Below are 15,679 nucleotides of genomic sequence, written 5' to 3'. Positions count from 1 at the left end.
TTCAACATGACAGATGTAGATCTTGTTCTCACCTTTCCAAAAAGTCCAAGAACTTGAAAATCCGATGTACGGTTTGCGAGATATGGCTCAGTGAATTTCAGAAAAGACCCGTAATCAGGAGGCCATAACTACCACATACTTTGTCCAAATTGCAAGTTCTTTATATGCACAAACTCCATTTGACATGTACTTTGAGGGTGCATCATTGGATTTGTCCAAAAATGGCCAAGGCAAAAAGTCACTTTTCAACTGGACAGCTGAATTGGACCAGGGGCAAAATTGTCCAAAAGTCAAAATATCGGGAATTTTTGAATGGGACTTTTTCCAACACCTCAGGAATGGCATTTTAAATGTGTTTGAATATTCACTTCATGGTTAATGCACATGGTTTGAGTTTTGGGTTGAAAAATGAAATGGTGAAAATTGGACAATTACCACACATATGTGAATTTGAGAAATACAACACCAATGAGCATGGGACAAGTTTCTATGGTTCACATATGACATTTGGAGTTTGCATGAGCTGTCAAAACAGCTGGAAATGAGCTGTACATGGAAATTACATTTTTGCCCTTATTTGCAAAATAACCAATTTCATTAACAATTCCATTTTTGCTAATTAACATGATTAGTGGATGATTAAGCTCAGGTATATAAACCAAAACACTCTCTAATCATAACAGAATTTCATTTCACCAAAATTCAGATCTAAAAACTCTCCAATTCTCTCACATTTTCTCAAGAACATTCAAGAACACATCACACAAAAACCACAAAAACTCTTCCAATTCTTGATGAAATTCGGAAATTCTTGTTGATCCAATCTTCATTCCACTTCTTCTTCTACTGTTTTGACAAAGCAACTTCCAAATCCTCAAGATTCACAACTGTCCAAAGAATGCTCAACAATGGTGAATTGGAATTTCTCATGATTGGAGCAAATTCGAGCTAGGCTAACACCTCCATTCATCTTCCCTATCATCAAGCTTGGACTGTTTTGAAGAATCACATCCAAATTCATCACGAATCGCAACTGTCGGCAAACAAAGGTGCGAATTCGAATCTCACGGTTTTGTAAATTGTTATATGCATTGTGTAGATCGTTCATCGTAGGTTAGCGTGAAACTTGCGGTTTATAAAACGGTTGAGCGAGTTGAGAGAAATCGCGACTCGAAGCTTTGAGTGAGAAACTTTATTCGATCGATCCGTGAGTTGTGTTAGGAATTAGGTGAAATTGATTATGTATTTGAGATCCTCACACTTAGACCTTTCCATCGGTGTATCATTTGCTTGATTTGGTGGAGAATTTCTTGAGGCCGAAGCTGGTGTTGATGGAGGACGAAGAACACGCAACGTTCTTCACGATTCTGGAAAAAGAGCCCGTGTTCAATCCTGAATTTTCGCATGGCCTTTTGAACTTTTGTTTACCGCCAAGACCATCCATTCACGCAGCGCCAGCACATTAAAATGCTGCTGTGTCGTTTTGGCCAAAACTAGAATATTACCATACTGCTATTAACACATTTAATTAATTAATGTTAATCCAAATAATTATTAAAAAATCATACACACCTTTAAAAATCCATAAAAAATAGTAAAAAAATCCAAAAAATATGGAAATTTTTTCTATAGCTTCCTTGTTGAGTGTAGGTTTTTTTTTGACCTATTGGTCAAAGTTGTGCTTGGGGAATATTTTATTTGACCTAGGGTTTTCCATTGTATGTCCATTTTTGATACATGTTTGTAATTTGATCATGAAATACTCATAATGTAGAATAAATTCTTGAAAATTTTTGTGGTGGTTCTTGACTCATTGAGGATTATTTATATGTAAATTTCATGAATTTTGGATACCTGGTTAGAGAGCAGCAAATTCTGGAACTTAGGTGTGACAATTTGTGTCACACCTCTTGATGTCAACTTGCAGGATTTTTTTGAGTGACCTATACATGTTAGAATTGGCTGAAATTTTGCATGATGACTTGTTGACATGTTAGGATGTTGTATGAATTTTTGTAGAATTTTTCACTGCATTTTCTATTTGATCATGATTTTTCATTTCTGGAGATCATTTGTGCAAGCTCATATGACATAGGTTGGTAGAATGATTGGGAAATGCTCACATTGTATTGTATGGCCATGAAATTTGATATGCATGAACTAGACACATTTTAGGACCTCCTTGTTTTGGTCTCATCCATTTCTTTTTTGTTTTCAATGAGATATGAATTTTTGAAGTGGATGTATGCATTGATGGTATGAATTGAAGCATGAAATGGTGTCTGTTTTTGTTGATTTTCATTGACATGGTTCCATTTGCCCAATGGATCTCAAATTTGACATGGTAGACCTTGACTGACCCCTGTTTAGGTGTATTTAATTTGAGAATTTTTGAATGTGTTTTGGTATGGATTTGAATGCAATAATTCTGTTTGTATGTTTGGTGCTTCATTTGAACCAATATGGATTGTTTTGTGCATGAATTGAACTTGATGGATGATATAAACATGAGACCAATGATGTTTGCTCTTGTTTGATGTTAATTTGATGTTGGATGGTGGATACCTTGCTGTTTTAATTTTTTCTTGCTTTTGGACCCTAGGCTTGGCCTAGTGGTCTAGTTGCTAATATTTGCTTGATTTTTCAGGATCAAAAAAGCAATGTACATGGAGAATGATCCAAATCCAATTTTGATTGATGTTGTGGATGTTTGTACACTAACATAACATTGTTTTGTAGGTGTTGGAGTTTGGGTTTAAGCCTTGAGCTTGCCTTGTGTTGTGTATAGTTTGACTGTTTAACTGTTTGCTGTACAATTTGTCTGATTGAATACTGACTGAGTTTGATTGTTTCCAGGTACTTTAGTTGCTCAGTTCCTTGTGAACTATTGCTTTGCTTTGCTTAAGCAACTTGCATAGAGGTATAACCTTCTTACTTCATGTAGTCTGGAGACCCGGCTGTTACCGGGCCGGGCAAATTGTCTGAAGTCCTCCTTAAGAGGCAATGCTTGTGTATGTTTATTTTTCAAGCCCAAGCAGGTAAAGTCCTTCAAGTAAGGCAATTGGTGGAAGGTAGGGACAAGCAGTCTGTCCCCCACTATTCAGTTGAGTCTTCTCCTTGCTCCCATTACATGGTTGTAGCATTGAGATCAAAACCCCAAGATCTGTGCAGTGCACATTGTGTCAGAGTCATCGAGTATAGAAGGGTTCCCCTATTCTGGACCCATGCTCATTTGTCAGCTCTCCCTGGTTAGGGACAAGAGCTGTGAGGTCTGATCCTCACTTCATCCTTTCATCTGCTTCACCTTAGCCTCGTAATGGCAAGGTTAAGAGCAAACACAGCCCGTACAGACGACTCGCTTCGGCAGTCAAACCTATTGTGTGAGCCCCTTGTTTGGCTATAGTGCGTGTTATGTGGATATCTGATTGACATGCTTGTTTGAGATACCTGTTCTCATTTGATGATATATGATTGTATGCTTGTGTGCTAGCTTCTTTCCTGGTTAGGTTAGTTTGCTTATGCAAGTAGGATAGAAAACCGAACTTAGGGTTAACGATGCATGACAACATTAGGCTCGAGTCTCAGCTCCCTAGTTGTGTATCTTTCCCCGGTTTCTGGTTAGCAATTTAGTCCCTTTCAGGGGAACTACATCGCCCTGATCCTTGTTCCAGACAAGGTATGTAGGCAGGTGGTCGTGCGAGACCACTCCGGGCAACCTTTTTCTTTTTTGCGTGCGTTTACTTGTTATCTGACTGTGTGTTTTGGCTCGGATGCCGACGTAAGCCCAGGGATTGGCAGTCGGGCTCCACGTTTGCCGTTTTGAGTGTGTTTTGGTTCGGATGCCGACGTAATTCCATCCAGTGGTTGTCGGGCTCCATGTTTGCCACTCTTGCTTGTTTGTATGTTTTGTGTTGTTTGGCGTGCGTAAGCCGAACTACAGTGGCTCTGATTCTTGTTCCAGACAAGATATGTAGGCATAAGGTGCGATACCTTATCGAGCCCGTTCCTCTTAACCCCACCTGCGTTCCCCGTGTGTGTGTGATGTTTAGCAACCTTTTCTTTATTCTAGGACGTGGATCCCTAGGAGTACCTAGGACGTGAGGGGTGCTAATACCTTCCCCTCGCGTAACCGACTCCCTTACCCTGTCTCTTTGGTCGCGAGACCATTTCCTTTCCAGGTTTCTCTGAGCGTTTCCTTTCCCTATCTTGGGATAAATAAGGTTTAGTGGCGGCTCTGTGTGTTTTATTTTCGAGTCTCGCCGGTTGATTTTTCGCAGGATGCGACACTTACCACTCTATATCTCATATGGTGTCTTCTCAACCTTTTTGGATGGAACACGGTTAAGTGTGTAAGCTGTTGTCAATAATGCATGTCTCCAAAAGGAGTTTGGAAGATCGACGTGACTCATCATGGATCGGACCATGTCTAACAGGGTTCGATTTCTTCTCTCAGATACACCATTCCATTGGGGTGTTCCAGGAGGAGTAAGTTGGGATAGGATCCCACACTCTTTCAGATGGCCATCAAACTCTAGGCTTAAATACTCACCACCTCGATCTGATCGAAGAGTTTGAATATTCTTACCTAGTTGGTTTTGTACTTCATTCTTGAATTCCTTGAACTTTTCAAAGGACTCTGATTTGTGTTTCATTAAATACACATAACCATATCTACTGAAATCATCAGTAAATGTGATGAAGTACTGAAAACCTCCTCTGGCTGGTATGTTCAGTGCTCCACATACATCAGTATGTATGAGGGCCAAAAGATCATTAGCTCTTTCACCTTTTCCTGTGAATGGAGACTTTGTCATCTTTCCAATTAAACAAGATCTGCATGTCTCATATGATTCATAATCAAAAGAGTCGAAGAGTCCATCTTTGTGGAGTTTGGAAATGCGTTTCTCATTTATGCGGCCTAATCGACAATGCCAAAGGTAAGTTGGATTTAACTCGTTAGGTTTCATCCTTTTAGTATTAATGTTATAAATAGGCATTTCGAGATCAAGGACATATAGTCCATTGCTCATTTGTGCAGTAGCATACAATATATCATTCAAATAAATTGAGCAACAATTGTTCTTTATTATAAATGAAAAACCAAACTTGTCCAAACAAGAAATGGAAATAATATTCCTACTAATTGCAGGTACATAATAACAGTTTTCTAACTGAATTATTAAACCACTAGGTAAAGTCCACACATAAGTTCCTACAACTAAAGCAACAACCTTTGCTCCATTGCCAACTCGTAGGTCAACTTCACCTTTTGCCAAATCTCTACTTCCTTTTAGCCCCTGCACATTGTACAAAAGTGAGAACCACATCCAGTATCTAATACCCATGATGCAGAAGTAGATAAATTTATTTCAATAACAAAAATACCTGAAGTTGAAGTCTCTACTCCATTCTTCGTATCTTCCAGGTACTTTGGGCAGTTTCTCTTCCAGTGTCTGGTCTTACCGCAATGGAAGCAGATGCCTGCCTTTGATATGCCTCCACTAGGCTTCAAAGCAGCAACAATGGGTCTGGGTTTGGCAACTTCCTTGCCTTTCCCTTTATCACCCTGCTTGATGGGCCTTTTGTTTTGTCTCTTTCCATTTCCGATCATCAGAATGGACTTCCCTTTTGACTTCAGGTTCTGCTCAGCAGTTCTTAACATGCCTAGCAGTTCAGGAAGTGATTTGTCCATGTCATTCATATTGAAATTTAGGACAAATTGACTGAATCTATCTGGCAACGATTGCAAGATCAAATCAGTCACAAGTTCCTTTCCGAGGGGAAAACCCAACCTTTCAAGGTTTTCCACATACCCAATCATCTTGAGCACATGGGGACTTACAGGGGCTCCCTCAGCTAACTTGCTTTGAAAAAGGGCTTTTGAAACTTCAAACCTTTCATGCCTTGCTTGCTCTTGATAGAGCATCTTCAGGTGTTCGATCATATCGAACGCTGCCATGTTCTCATGTTGCTTTTGCAATTTTGAGTTCATGGTAGCTAGCATGAGATAAGCAGTTTCATTGGCATCATTGACATACTTCTTATAAGCATCTCTTTCTGCCTTAGGTGCAGAACTAGGAGGTTCCTCTTCAGGAACAGGTTTCTCCAAGACATACAGCTTTTTATCATGTTTGAGGACAATCCTCAGGTTTCGGTGCCAATCCAGAAAATTTTTCCCAGACAATTTTTCCTTGTCAAGGATTGATCGCAAGATGTTGTTAGAGGTGTTTGTTGTCATGGTAATCTACATAAGAATTAATGAAAATATAAGTATCAATAACATATTTAATTAGGCCTTTAATTAAATATGCTCCCACTATTTTACTCAAAAGAAATGACCCTCATCATTTGATTCGGAAAATCCCGTTGGAAGATTTTCTAGTGGGTCGAGATCCACATTTCACTTTGTTCTAAGTCCGCGTAGGCGGATTACACAAAACTAGGTTATTTAGGTAGGAACTCCTTCCAATTGTATCTAATACAACTCTCGAAAATTTCAGTTGGGTGAATAACTCCTTATTCCAATCCATCATATGGATCATTTCCAACTCTTGCTTCTAAACATATATAATCTTATTATAATTTGTTTAGTTAAGTTTGACCCATTGTTTTAGCAGTTGGATATTACAATTATCCCATCGCACCTTACTAATATAGAACATGCACATCGCGTAGGCGAAACCTACATTATCCGATACTAGTCTTTATGAGTGCTAAAACTTGGAAAGCATAAACTTAATATTTAATTTGAGGGAATTGTAATTGTTATGATCTCACCGGCTTATTTATCATATAAATCGTCTCTCACATGCATCAATATATATTCACATGCATCAACATACATACACATGCATCAACATACATAATGAAACAGTTATGGCCCCTAGCGCAATTGTTCTCCCAAGCCAATGAGAGAACCTAAGCTAACCTAATAATGATCTAAGCTTCTCCAAGCAAGATCTTCAAGGCTGTCCTCCTTTGATATTGAATTCTTCTCTTTCTTCATTTTTGTCCTCCTTCGATATTGAATTCTTCTCTTTCTTCATATCATTACATTACAGAAGAAACTCGTTTTACATACGAGGGATTGAGATGAGAAAAGAAGTTACATTAAGAGATTAAAAGGAGAGGCACGACACGCAGGTCGTATTTTAAAACCCAAAACAAGATAAAGGATAACTAAGGCCATAACTGATCACCACAAGGCAATAATAATAAACACATTATTATTATTAATTTTAATTCCTTTAATTACTTAGAACCAAATTAAATTTCGGCGATCGATCACACTACACAGAGTTAGCCGGGGTCCGCTACCCGGTCAGCGGGAACGGGTGTTCCGCTACCCGGTCAGCGGACGGTGGTTCCGCTGACCGTTCAGCGGACGACGGTCAAGGGGGCAGCGCCCCTGGCCAAAACTTTTAATGAACAATTCATTTGAAATCGGCGTCGTTTTGCATCGACACAACTCTTGCGCAGTCACAAAACAAAAACCCCGAGAATTCTGACTCTGTGAGTGTGACGACCGTCACAAGCATGTTACGACCGTCACAGGCCCATGACGAATGTCACGCGGCCAAAAACAGAAACGCCTAGAATTCTGGATCTGTGAATGTGAATACCGTCACAAAGCACGTGACGACCGTCACGTCCAGCTTGTTACGATCGTCACAAGTCCATGACGATCGTCACGCGGCCAAAAACTAGCGCTTTGAAACAGTCAACGGACGTGTTCCAACAAGTCCTTAATTCACAACTTCTTGACGGCACAACCCTTGCGCCGTCACTAACCCTAATGCACCAATTTCAGACCGTCAAACACACCTCGATTGTTGATTCAGTATGATTGATCAACAGGTCATTGCTTCACCATACTAATGTCGGATTCCGAAGCAAATGACCATTGATCGCTCAAAGGAAAACAACCATTTAGTGTTTGAATGAACGAAACAGAAACAGTATATCATATATATCGTACTTTGCATTAGGATTACTTATATCATATATAAGTTGATCGGTCTCAATTGCGTAACCTATAGACGATCGATGTATCACTGCTTCACCATACTAATGTCGGTCCCGAAGCATAGTCAACATCAATCATCCAACTCATACACTCATGATGCCAAATTTAATTACCCGTTTAATTAATTGATTCATTCTGTCTTTTAATCATATTAATACAGAAAATAAACAGCTATCTGATTCATGGTTTCGTAAGTGGCTCTGATACCACTGCAGGAGAATTGCGATCCAAAACGCAACGAAAATTAAAATTTTCTTCTTTAGAGATCCTTACGAATGGTCATGATCAGTGATAGAATATTTACCTCTTGTGACGATTAAAACCTTTGATGCAGATCTCTTGTGACGATCAAAACCTTTGATGCAGATCCACGAAGCGATCACGAACGTTGAACGATGACAACGTCTCTACTCAGTCCACACGAACGGATTCCTTCAATCTCAGTGCTAGCTGGTACGAATGAAGGCTTTGAGTGTGTGTATGTGTGTGTGTGTGTGTGTGTGTGTGAGAGAGAGAGAGAGAGAGAGAGAGAGAGAAAACGAAAATAATGCAACCGCAATGAATGCTTCTTAACAATGGTTCTATTTATAGAACCACTTGTATGGGTTTCAAGCTAAAATGCCAACTTAAGTGTATTTTGGCCCATATCTTATAATATGCCCAAAATCACTTAAGCCCACGGTACCTTACCATATTTCGTATTCTACTTAAGTACACCGTACCTTACGATGTTCTACAACTCACTTAAGTGCACCGTACCTTACGGTGTTCCTTAGTTACTCTATCTCTCATCAATTCGTCCTTTGTGTGTGACCCTGTAGGTTTTCGCGGCATTGGCAATTATATTAAATCATGTATTTGACATAATAAACAGTGAGCGGTATCTAGCAACACATCACTGCTACCCAAGACACGAAAATGTCATGTGATCTGACAAATCCTTCTGTGATAATACTTATGTGTATAATTACCCTTTTGCCCCTTATGTCTATATTGAACACAAGGCATAGACCGTGTCATCCTTGTCCAGTTCAATATTGGGCCCATAGACATTTATCCTGTTACGCAGGATGGGCAAATTCCATCTAGGTCACTCATGTCCCTCAGCATGCTTTGTGGAGTACCCATCAACTGTCTTTATGGTTATCCAGTTATGGACAACGTTTGATCAGCAATAAAGCACTCGACTCTACATCTAGGGTCCATAGTGGTTTCAGGTCGAAGAGTGGTATACACCATTATCACCATGAGAATAACATATGACACTTTGCATAACTTTATATATAGTATTCTCATAGCGGGTCAATCCGGTATAAATATTACTCTTAATATTCATACCTATGTTTAAGACTTGATAACTCCTTATCCATGATCCATGAGATGTGATCATCAATCTATATACATAATAGTCTTAATGCTTTAATGTTATCCCACTTCACAATAAAGCTCGACTACGGATACTTTAAGAATAGTGTCCTTATGTTTAATGTGATCTCATGATTAAGTCATACTTGATACATTAAACGGACTAGCTATTCTAGGGACTTTATTAAACAAACATAATAAAGAAAAAGTCTTTTATTACTAATAACTAATTCGATACAAGTACCAAAAGTATTGGCCTCTAGGGCTTACACCAACCCATACCCTAATTTTTAAGCCTAAAAGCCCACATCTCATTTGCATTCTTTTGCATACAAGCAAGGTCACATATTGGTCCTTCGCCATATCCATCTTTGGTTTTGATTTTGCAGGGATCACCAAGCACTTCTTTATTGATGTTTTACCTTTGTGTTTATATGATTAATTTCTCATCTAACCATTAACCAAATACCAAAATATGTCTTGTTTCTCTTAAGTTTATTGTGCAAGGTAGGGCTTCTCAAATCAAGAGCATCTCAATGTTTTGTGGCTTACTTCTCCAAGGAAAGTCAAAAGGTTCATATGTTTATTTTCATGCCTTCTTGAACAAGAAACTTTAAGCTTTGAACAATTTAATCAATAGGAAATCAAGGATACTTTATCATGAGTTCATATGATCACCCATGTGCTATGAAATGCAAGGAAAGTCCAAGTACACAAGCTTGTTCCAAGAGGTTTGACCTAAAAGTCAATAATTTGAATTCAAAGTTCCAAAGATCACAACTCCTTCAATTCCCAACATTTTTTAATGCCCCTTTTTTCATATGACTCTTATAAACATCCTCTATAACTTATTTTTACATGACAAGAGTCAATTATGCTTGGAGGATTATCAAACATTTAGAGACATTATAGGTCATTTGTGGACTTAGTGAAATTTAACCTATTTTCAAGTGAATTTTTCCCAACTTTCAAGGATCATAACTTCTTCAAATTTCAACATATGAATCTGATTCTTTTTGCACAATGTCATTTGTGACGCCCTCTACAAGTTTGTTTCAAGGACCAAGGTCAGAACTGAAGGAGATCAAAAATGCAACAGAAATTAAAATTTTCCTTTAGTGATCCTTACGAATGGGCATGATCAATGATAAAAATCATTACCTCTTGTGGCGATTGAAACCTTTGATGCAGATCTAAGGAGTGATCACGAGCATTGAATGGTGATAACATCTCTACTCAGTCCACATGAACGAATTCCTTCGGTCTCATGCTAACCGCTACGAATGAAGGCTTTGAGTGAGAGTGAGAGAAAAAGGAAATTTTATCAAGTGAAATGCTTCTACACAAGTGTTCTATTTATAGAACCACTTGTGTGGGCTGCAAGCTAAAAATCTCACTTAAGTGTATGTGGCCCATATCTTATGGCATTACCGAAAATCACTTAAGTGCGTGGTATCTTACCACATTTCTTATTCTACTTAAGTGCATCGTACCTTACGATGTTCCACAATTCACTTAAGTGCATCGTACCTTACGGTGTTCCTTATTTACTTTATCTCTCATCAATCCGTCCTTTTGTATGTGACCCTATAGTTTTTTGCGACATTGGCAATTATATTAAATCACATATTTAACATAATAAACAGTAAGCGATATTTAGAAACACCTCACTGCTACCCAAGGCACGAAAATGTCATGTGATCTGACAAATCCCTTTTTGTGATAATACTTTTGTGTAGAATTTACCCTTTTTCCCTTATGTCTATACTGAACACAAGGCATACCCTCTTGTTCATGATGTGTGGATTGCTACTTAATGAAGTTTCATCATTTCAAATCTACCTTCTAAGTGATCATGAATCACTTAAGGTACTTTGAATTGACGCATAAGTTTGTCCTAAGTGTCATGAAGTGTGGATTGAAGTAATGGACCATCCCCCTAGCCTTTATGCTTAATCATCCCCTTTCTTTCTTTTTTTATGTGGAATGGCTTTAGGAGAATGATTTACATATCATTTCTCTAGCATGAATTAACACAAACATTATTATTGACCGACCTCAGATAGTTGTGACTTCTACATAAGTCCAATTACGATTTCTTAACATTGCGCTAAATTTCTCCCAAAGGCAATGGCATTTTTATAAGTGAGATTGTAAGTTTCCTATAACTCATGGTATTGTGTGAAAATGTTGTTCCTTTTCCATTTGTGAGAGCTAGTGGCATACTTGTTGATTTTATCCAAGTTGGAGCCCTTCTCATAAATGTTGTATAGGTTCATATTTTCATGCTTGTGAGTGGATAGTTGAGTGTTCTCCAAAAAATGACCAAAACATATTTTCATCTTCACTAACATCTTTTACTAACTCTTCACTTGTATTAACTTCTATTTTAATGTATTTTACTTTATGTATTTATTTTATGTCATTTACTTTATACTTTATGTTTAGCATTTCATATCATATTGTTTGTGATTATGTCATTTTGATCTTTATCCATTTGGACATGCCCTTTATATCATTGTAAAGAAGACATTAATAAGGAAAAACCCAAAAGGAACTTGTTTCTCCTAACTCATGGACTTGTGGTTACTATCCTTGACATCATTGTGGAGTTATGGACTTAGAATTAGGATCTTGACCTTTGCTTTGGGACTTGTGACTTGAGACCTTGGAATTCATCTGATACCTTTGACTTTGGACTTCTCTATGAAGACTTGGCTTGGTTGCTTTGGGTTCATCTGATACATGGATTGTGATTTGCTTATCTTAGCTTGTTTGAGGCTTAATCTAAAGGAGAGAATTCTTGCTTGACTTATGTCGTAAAGATTGTTATTTCTTGGTTAGATATTTCCTCCCTAGCTTTTACTTTATGCTTTAGGATATTCTCTTCTTCTCCTCCCCTTCTTTAATTTTCAAAATCTTCCCTTCTTTTTAAAACCTTCTTATTTTTAAAACTTGAACCACTTTCTCAATAAACCTTGAATTTTGTCGAGTGATTTTTCAAATCCTTTTTCTCAATAAATGCCAATCCATCTTAAACATATTTAGACTAATTTCAAAACACTAAAAAATGCTCAACTCATTCAAACCATTTTGTGCCCTTGTGCATTTTTCCTTTTAAAATTTTTCTCAAGGCATTAAACATGAGCCATTTCCATAGTTGAGATATAATTCTCCTATCTCCATAGTATTGATGATAATCATTTTCCATCTATGGGAGCTAGTGGCATACTTGCTGATCCTTATCCAAGTTGGAGCCCTTCTCATGATGATGCAAAGTTCTCATACTTGTGGGTAACTAGTTGAGCATTCTTCTTAAAATGACAAAATGTCTTTTTCAAAAAAAAAAAAACAAACTCCCTTTATTATTTTTACCACGAACTACGAGGTTTTGATCCTCCATTGCACGTTGTTGGTGCGTAGGCATGAGACTTCAAAAGTCTTGACAAACACAAAAATAAGAAAAATATACTTCTTTTCCCATCTCTCCAATCTTTTAACAAACAACACATTTTTCAAACCAAAAAGTACATATTTTCAAAGAGGTTCCCATGGAGTATCATGGATGTTTAGGGTGCTAATACATCCCCTTTGCATAACTAACCCCCAGACCCTTGTTCTCTTTTTATTAGTTTTATTTTAAAACTTCTTTGGGTTTTGTTTGTTCTTTTTCCCTTTTCCTTTGGAAAAAATAAAAGCATAGTGGTGACTCTTGCTTTGCAAGTTAAGTTAATCAATAACTTAATCTCAAAAAATTTACCGCTACAGCTGGCTATTTGGATATCCCAGATGTTGTTAGTTTTGTTGCGCATCAACAAGTTGATTACTTTATGAAGCTTGCACACGACTATAATGAAGACCTCATTCATGTGTTCTACTATGTGTTACATGATAAGCATGATCCATCCTTCAAGTTTACCATAGGTAACACTGTTTATGTGTTTACCAATAATCTTTGGAAGTCTTTATTTGGTATTACTATTGTTGATGTTGATGATGAACCGTTGGTGACGGATATCAACCTTCATCAACATTTTAAGTGGAACATACATCTGAATCAGTTACTTAAGGCTCCTCGCTCTGATGATTGATATGGTCCTATTACAACTGGTCAATTGAAGATGGTTCCTAGGATTTTGCTTTGGCTTATGTCTCATGTTTTATGTTCAAAGAATTGAGGGTTATCAAGAATAGACGGTGTTGACATTCATCTGGTCTATATCCTTTTGAATAAAATTAATATTAATTGGGCAAATTAACTTGTGTCTCAAATGTTCTTCACTAAAGACTGCAACAAAGGGACTTCATTCTGCTATGTTTCCATGATTGCCAAGATTTTAAACTATTTTAACATTGGGATACTGAATCTTCAGTATAGATCTACGATCCAGGCTCAAGAGTTCTCCCAACATACCCTACCCAACATGGGTTACTTTTGGGATGTAAATCGTCGGGTGTACTACTTCCGTATGGGCAAGAATGGTAGGAAGATATATAATTTCGATGATCCTACAGAGTTTGATGATGATACTACTATGAAGCATATGGTTGATGATCAATAAATTGGTACTTCTCATGGTATTCATGAGGGTGATGATTTTATGTAAGATGCTACTCATGAGGATGCTCATGGTAATAACTTTGGTGTTGGATTTGGTAATCCGTCTTCCATCATGACTATGCTAAAAAACATGCAACTTAGGCAAGATGAGCGTTATGAGGAAGATTGTAGGAGATGAGATGCCTTTGAGGGTGCTCAAATGGAGAGATTTCGTCTAATGCAAGAGAACATGACTGCATAAGATGCCAATTTTGAAGCTTTTGCTTCTTATGTGACAGAAAGTCTTGTGTCTATGCGCAATGAAATGGATACATATCATGCATCTACGATTGCTAGGATTAACCATATGACATCGACCCAAAATGAGAATCATTACCATTATGCTCAATTTTACCAAGAAATGTGTGACTTCTTGGATCATCATTTTGGTAATAATGGGTAAAGTTGGCATCGGGGAGTGAGACTAATGCCTAGGGGCTGTGGAGGACGAAAAAGTGTTGTCTTTTTGTGTTTTTGAGTCACATGTCTTGTGGTGAATCTCTTTCATGGAGTTCATACTTTGAGTCATCATGCATTATTTTTTATTGGTTTGTTTTGCTTTTAGTTATGTCTGGACAATGTTACTATTTTTTAAATACGGACAATGGTTTTACTAAGTGTATTGCCTTAGATGAAAATTGTGTAATGTTGTTATATTGCCATTCTATTTATGTTGTGTTAATTTCCATTGTTTAACTTCATGTATGTTGTGTATGTGAGTGCATATTATTATCTTTTGTATGGTATATTGTATATGTGATATGTTGTATCTATGTGATACTGCTAATAACTTGTTTTGTCTCTTTTTGATATTGTCAAAGGGGGATAAGCATATGCAACTTTGAAGCTATGATGCATGTATTTAGGGGGAGCCTTCATGAAGACACAAAACACACATTGTCTCGAGTTTTGTCATCATAAAAAATAGGGAGTATGTGAGTGCAACTTTTCGATTAGATGTATTTTGTATGATATCAAAACTAGGATACTTTAGCGTTTATGTATATTGGACAATATCCTCTAAGTTTAAATGTGCATCTTAGCATTAAGAATCATAACAACATGTTAGAAAAGGTTTAGAGAAGAATCATGCATCAAAGAAAATGTTTCATGCATCAAAAACTGATTTTTATGTGAAAAACAACAATGTGTCGACACATACGCACTATAGGTCGACACATAGAAGGAATTTTTCTCTATAGATCAACACATACGTTTTTCAGGTCGACTTATGTACTCCATTTTTAAAGGCTGCAACTTATGTTTGATGTGTCGCCTCTACAGGTCGACACATACATCGTATGTATCGACACATGACTTACATAGGTCGACACATACATTAAACATCTTGAACTTTTGCATTGTTTTATATTCCTTTTGCTTGATACTTGCTTATATATATATATATATATATATATATATATATATATATATATATATATATATATATATATATATATATATATATATATATATATATATATATATGTCGACACATACATTAAACATCTTAAAATTTTGCATGGTAACTGCCTCTCACTTCTTTACGAACCCTCGATATTAACCGCTCCAACATGTTGTCGATGCTGCTTATCAAGGACTCAAGACTTATGAGTTTACTAAGTTCTTTTACATCACGTGGCTTAATCAATTGGTCCTCTTGAAGTTATAAAGGCATTTGTCGACTG

At 37.2% G+C, this 15,679-nt stretch overlaps 1 long non-coding RNA gene across 1 annotated transcript; it reads left to right on the top strand.

Moving 5' to 3' along the window:
* The first annotated feature begins 639 nt into the window (after positions 1-639).
* On the top strand, positions 640-15,145 carry LOC127095548 (uncharacterized). Its single transcript, XR_007792673.1, has 3 exons — positions 640-1,049; positions 2,857-2,920; positions 14,813-15,145. It is a non-coding gene; the product is annotated as an uncharacterized LOC127095548 (long non-coding RNA).
* The last annotated feature ends 534 nt before the right edge of the window (positions 15,146-15,679 follow it).

The sequence above is a fragment of the Lathyrus oleraceus genome, chromosome 6 (assembly GCF_024323335.1).
Source record: "Lathyrus oleraceus cultivar Zhongwan6 chromosome 6, CAAS_Psat_ZW6_1.0, whole genome shotgun sequence".
In the NCBI taxonomy this organism is placed as follows: Eukaryota; Viridiplantae; Streptophyta; class Magnoliopsida; order Fabales; family Fabaceae; genus Lathyrus; species Lathyrus oleraceus.
The sequence above is the reverse complement of the archived record's forward strand: the minus strand, read 5'-3'. Positions and strand labels throughout refer to the sequence as shown.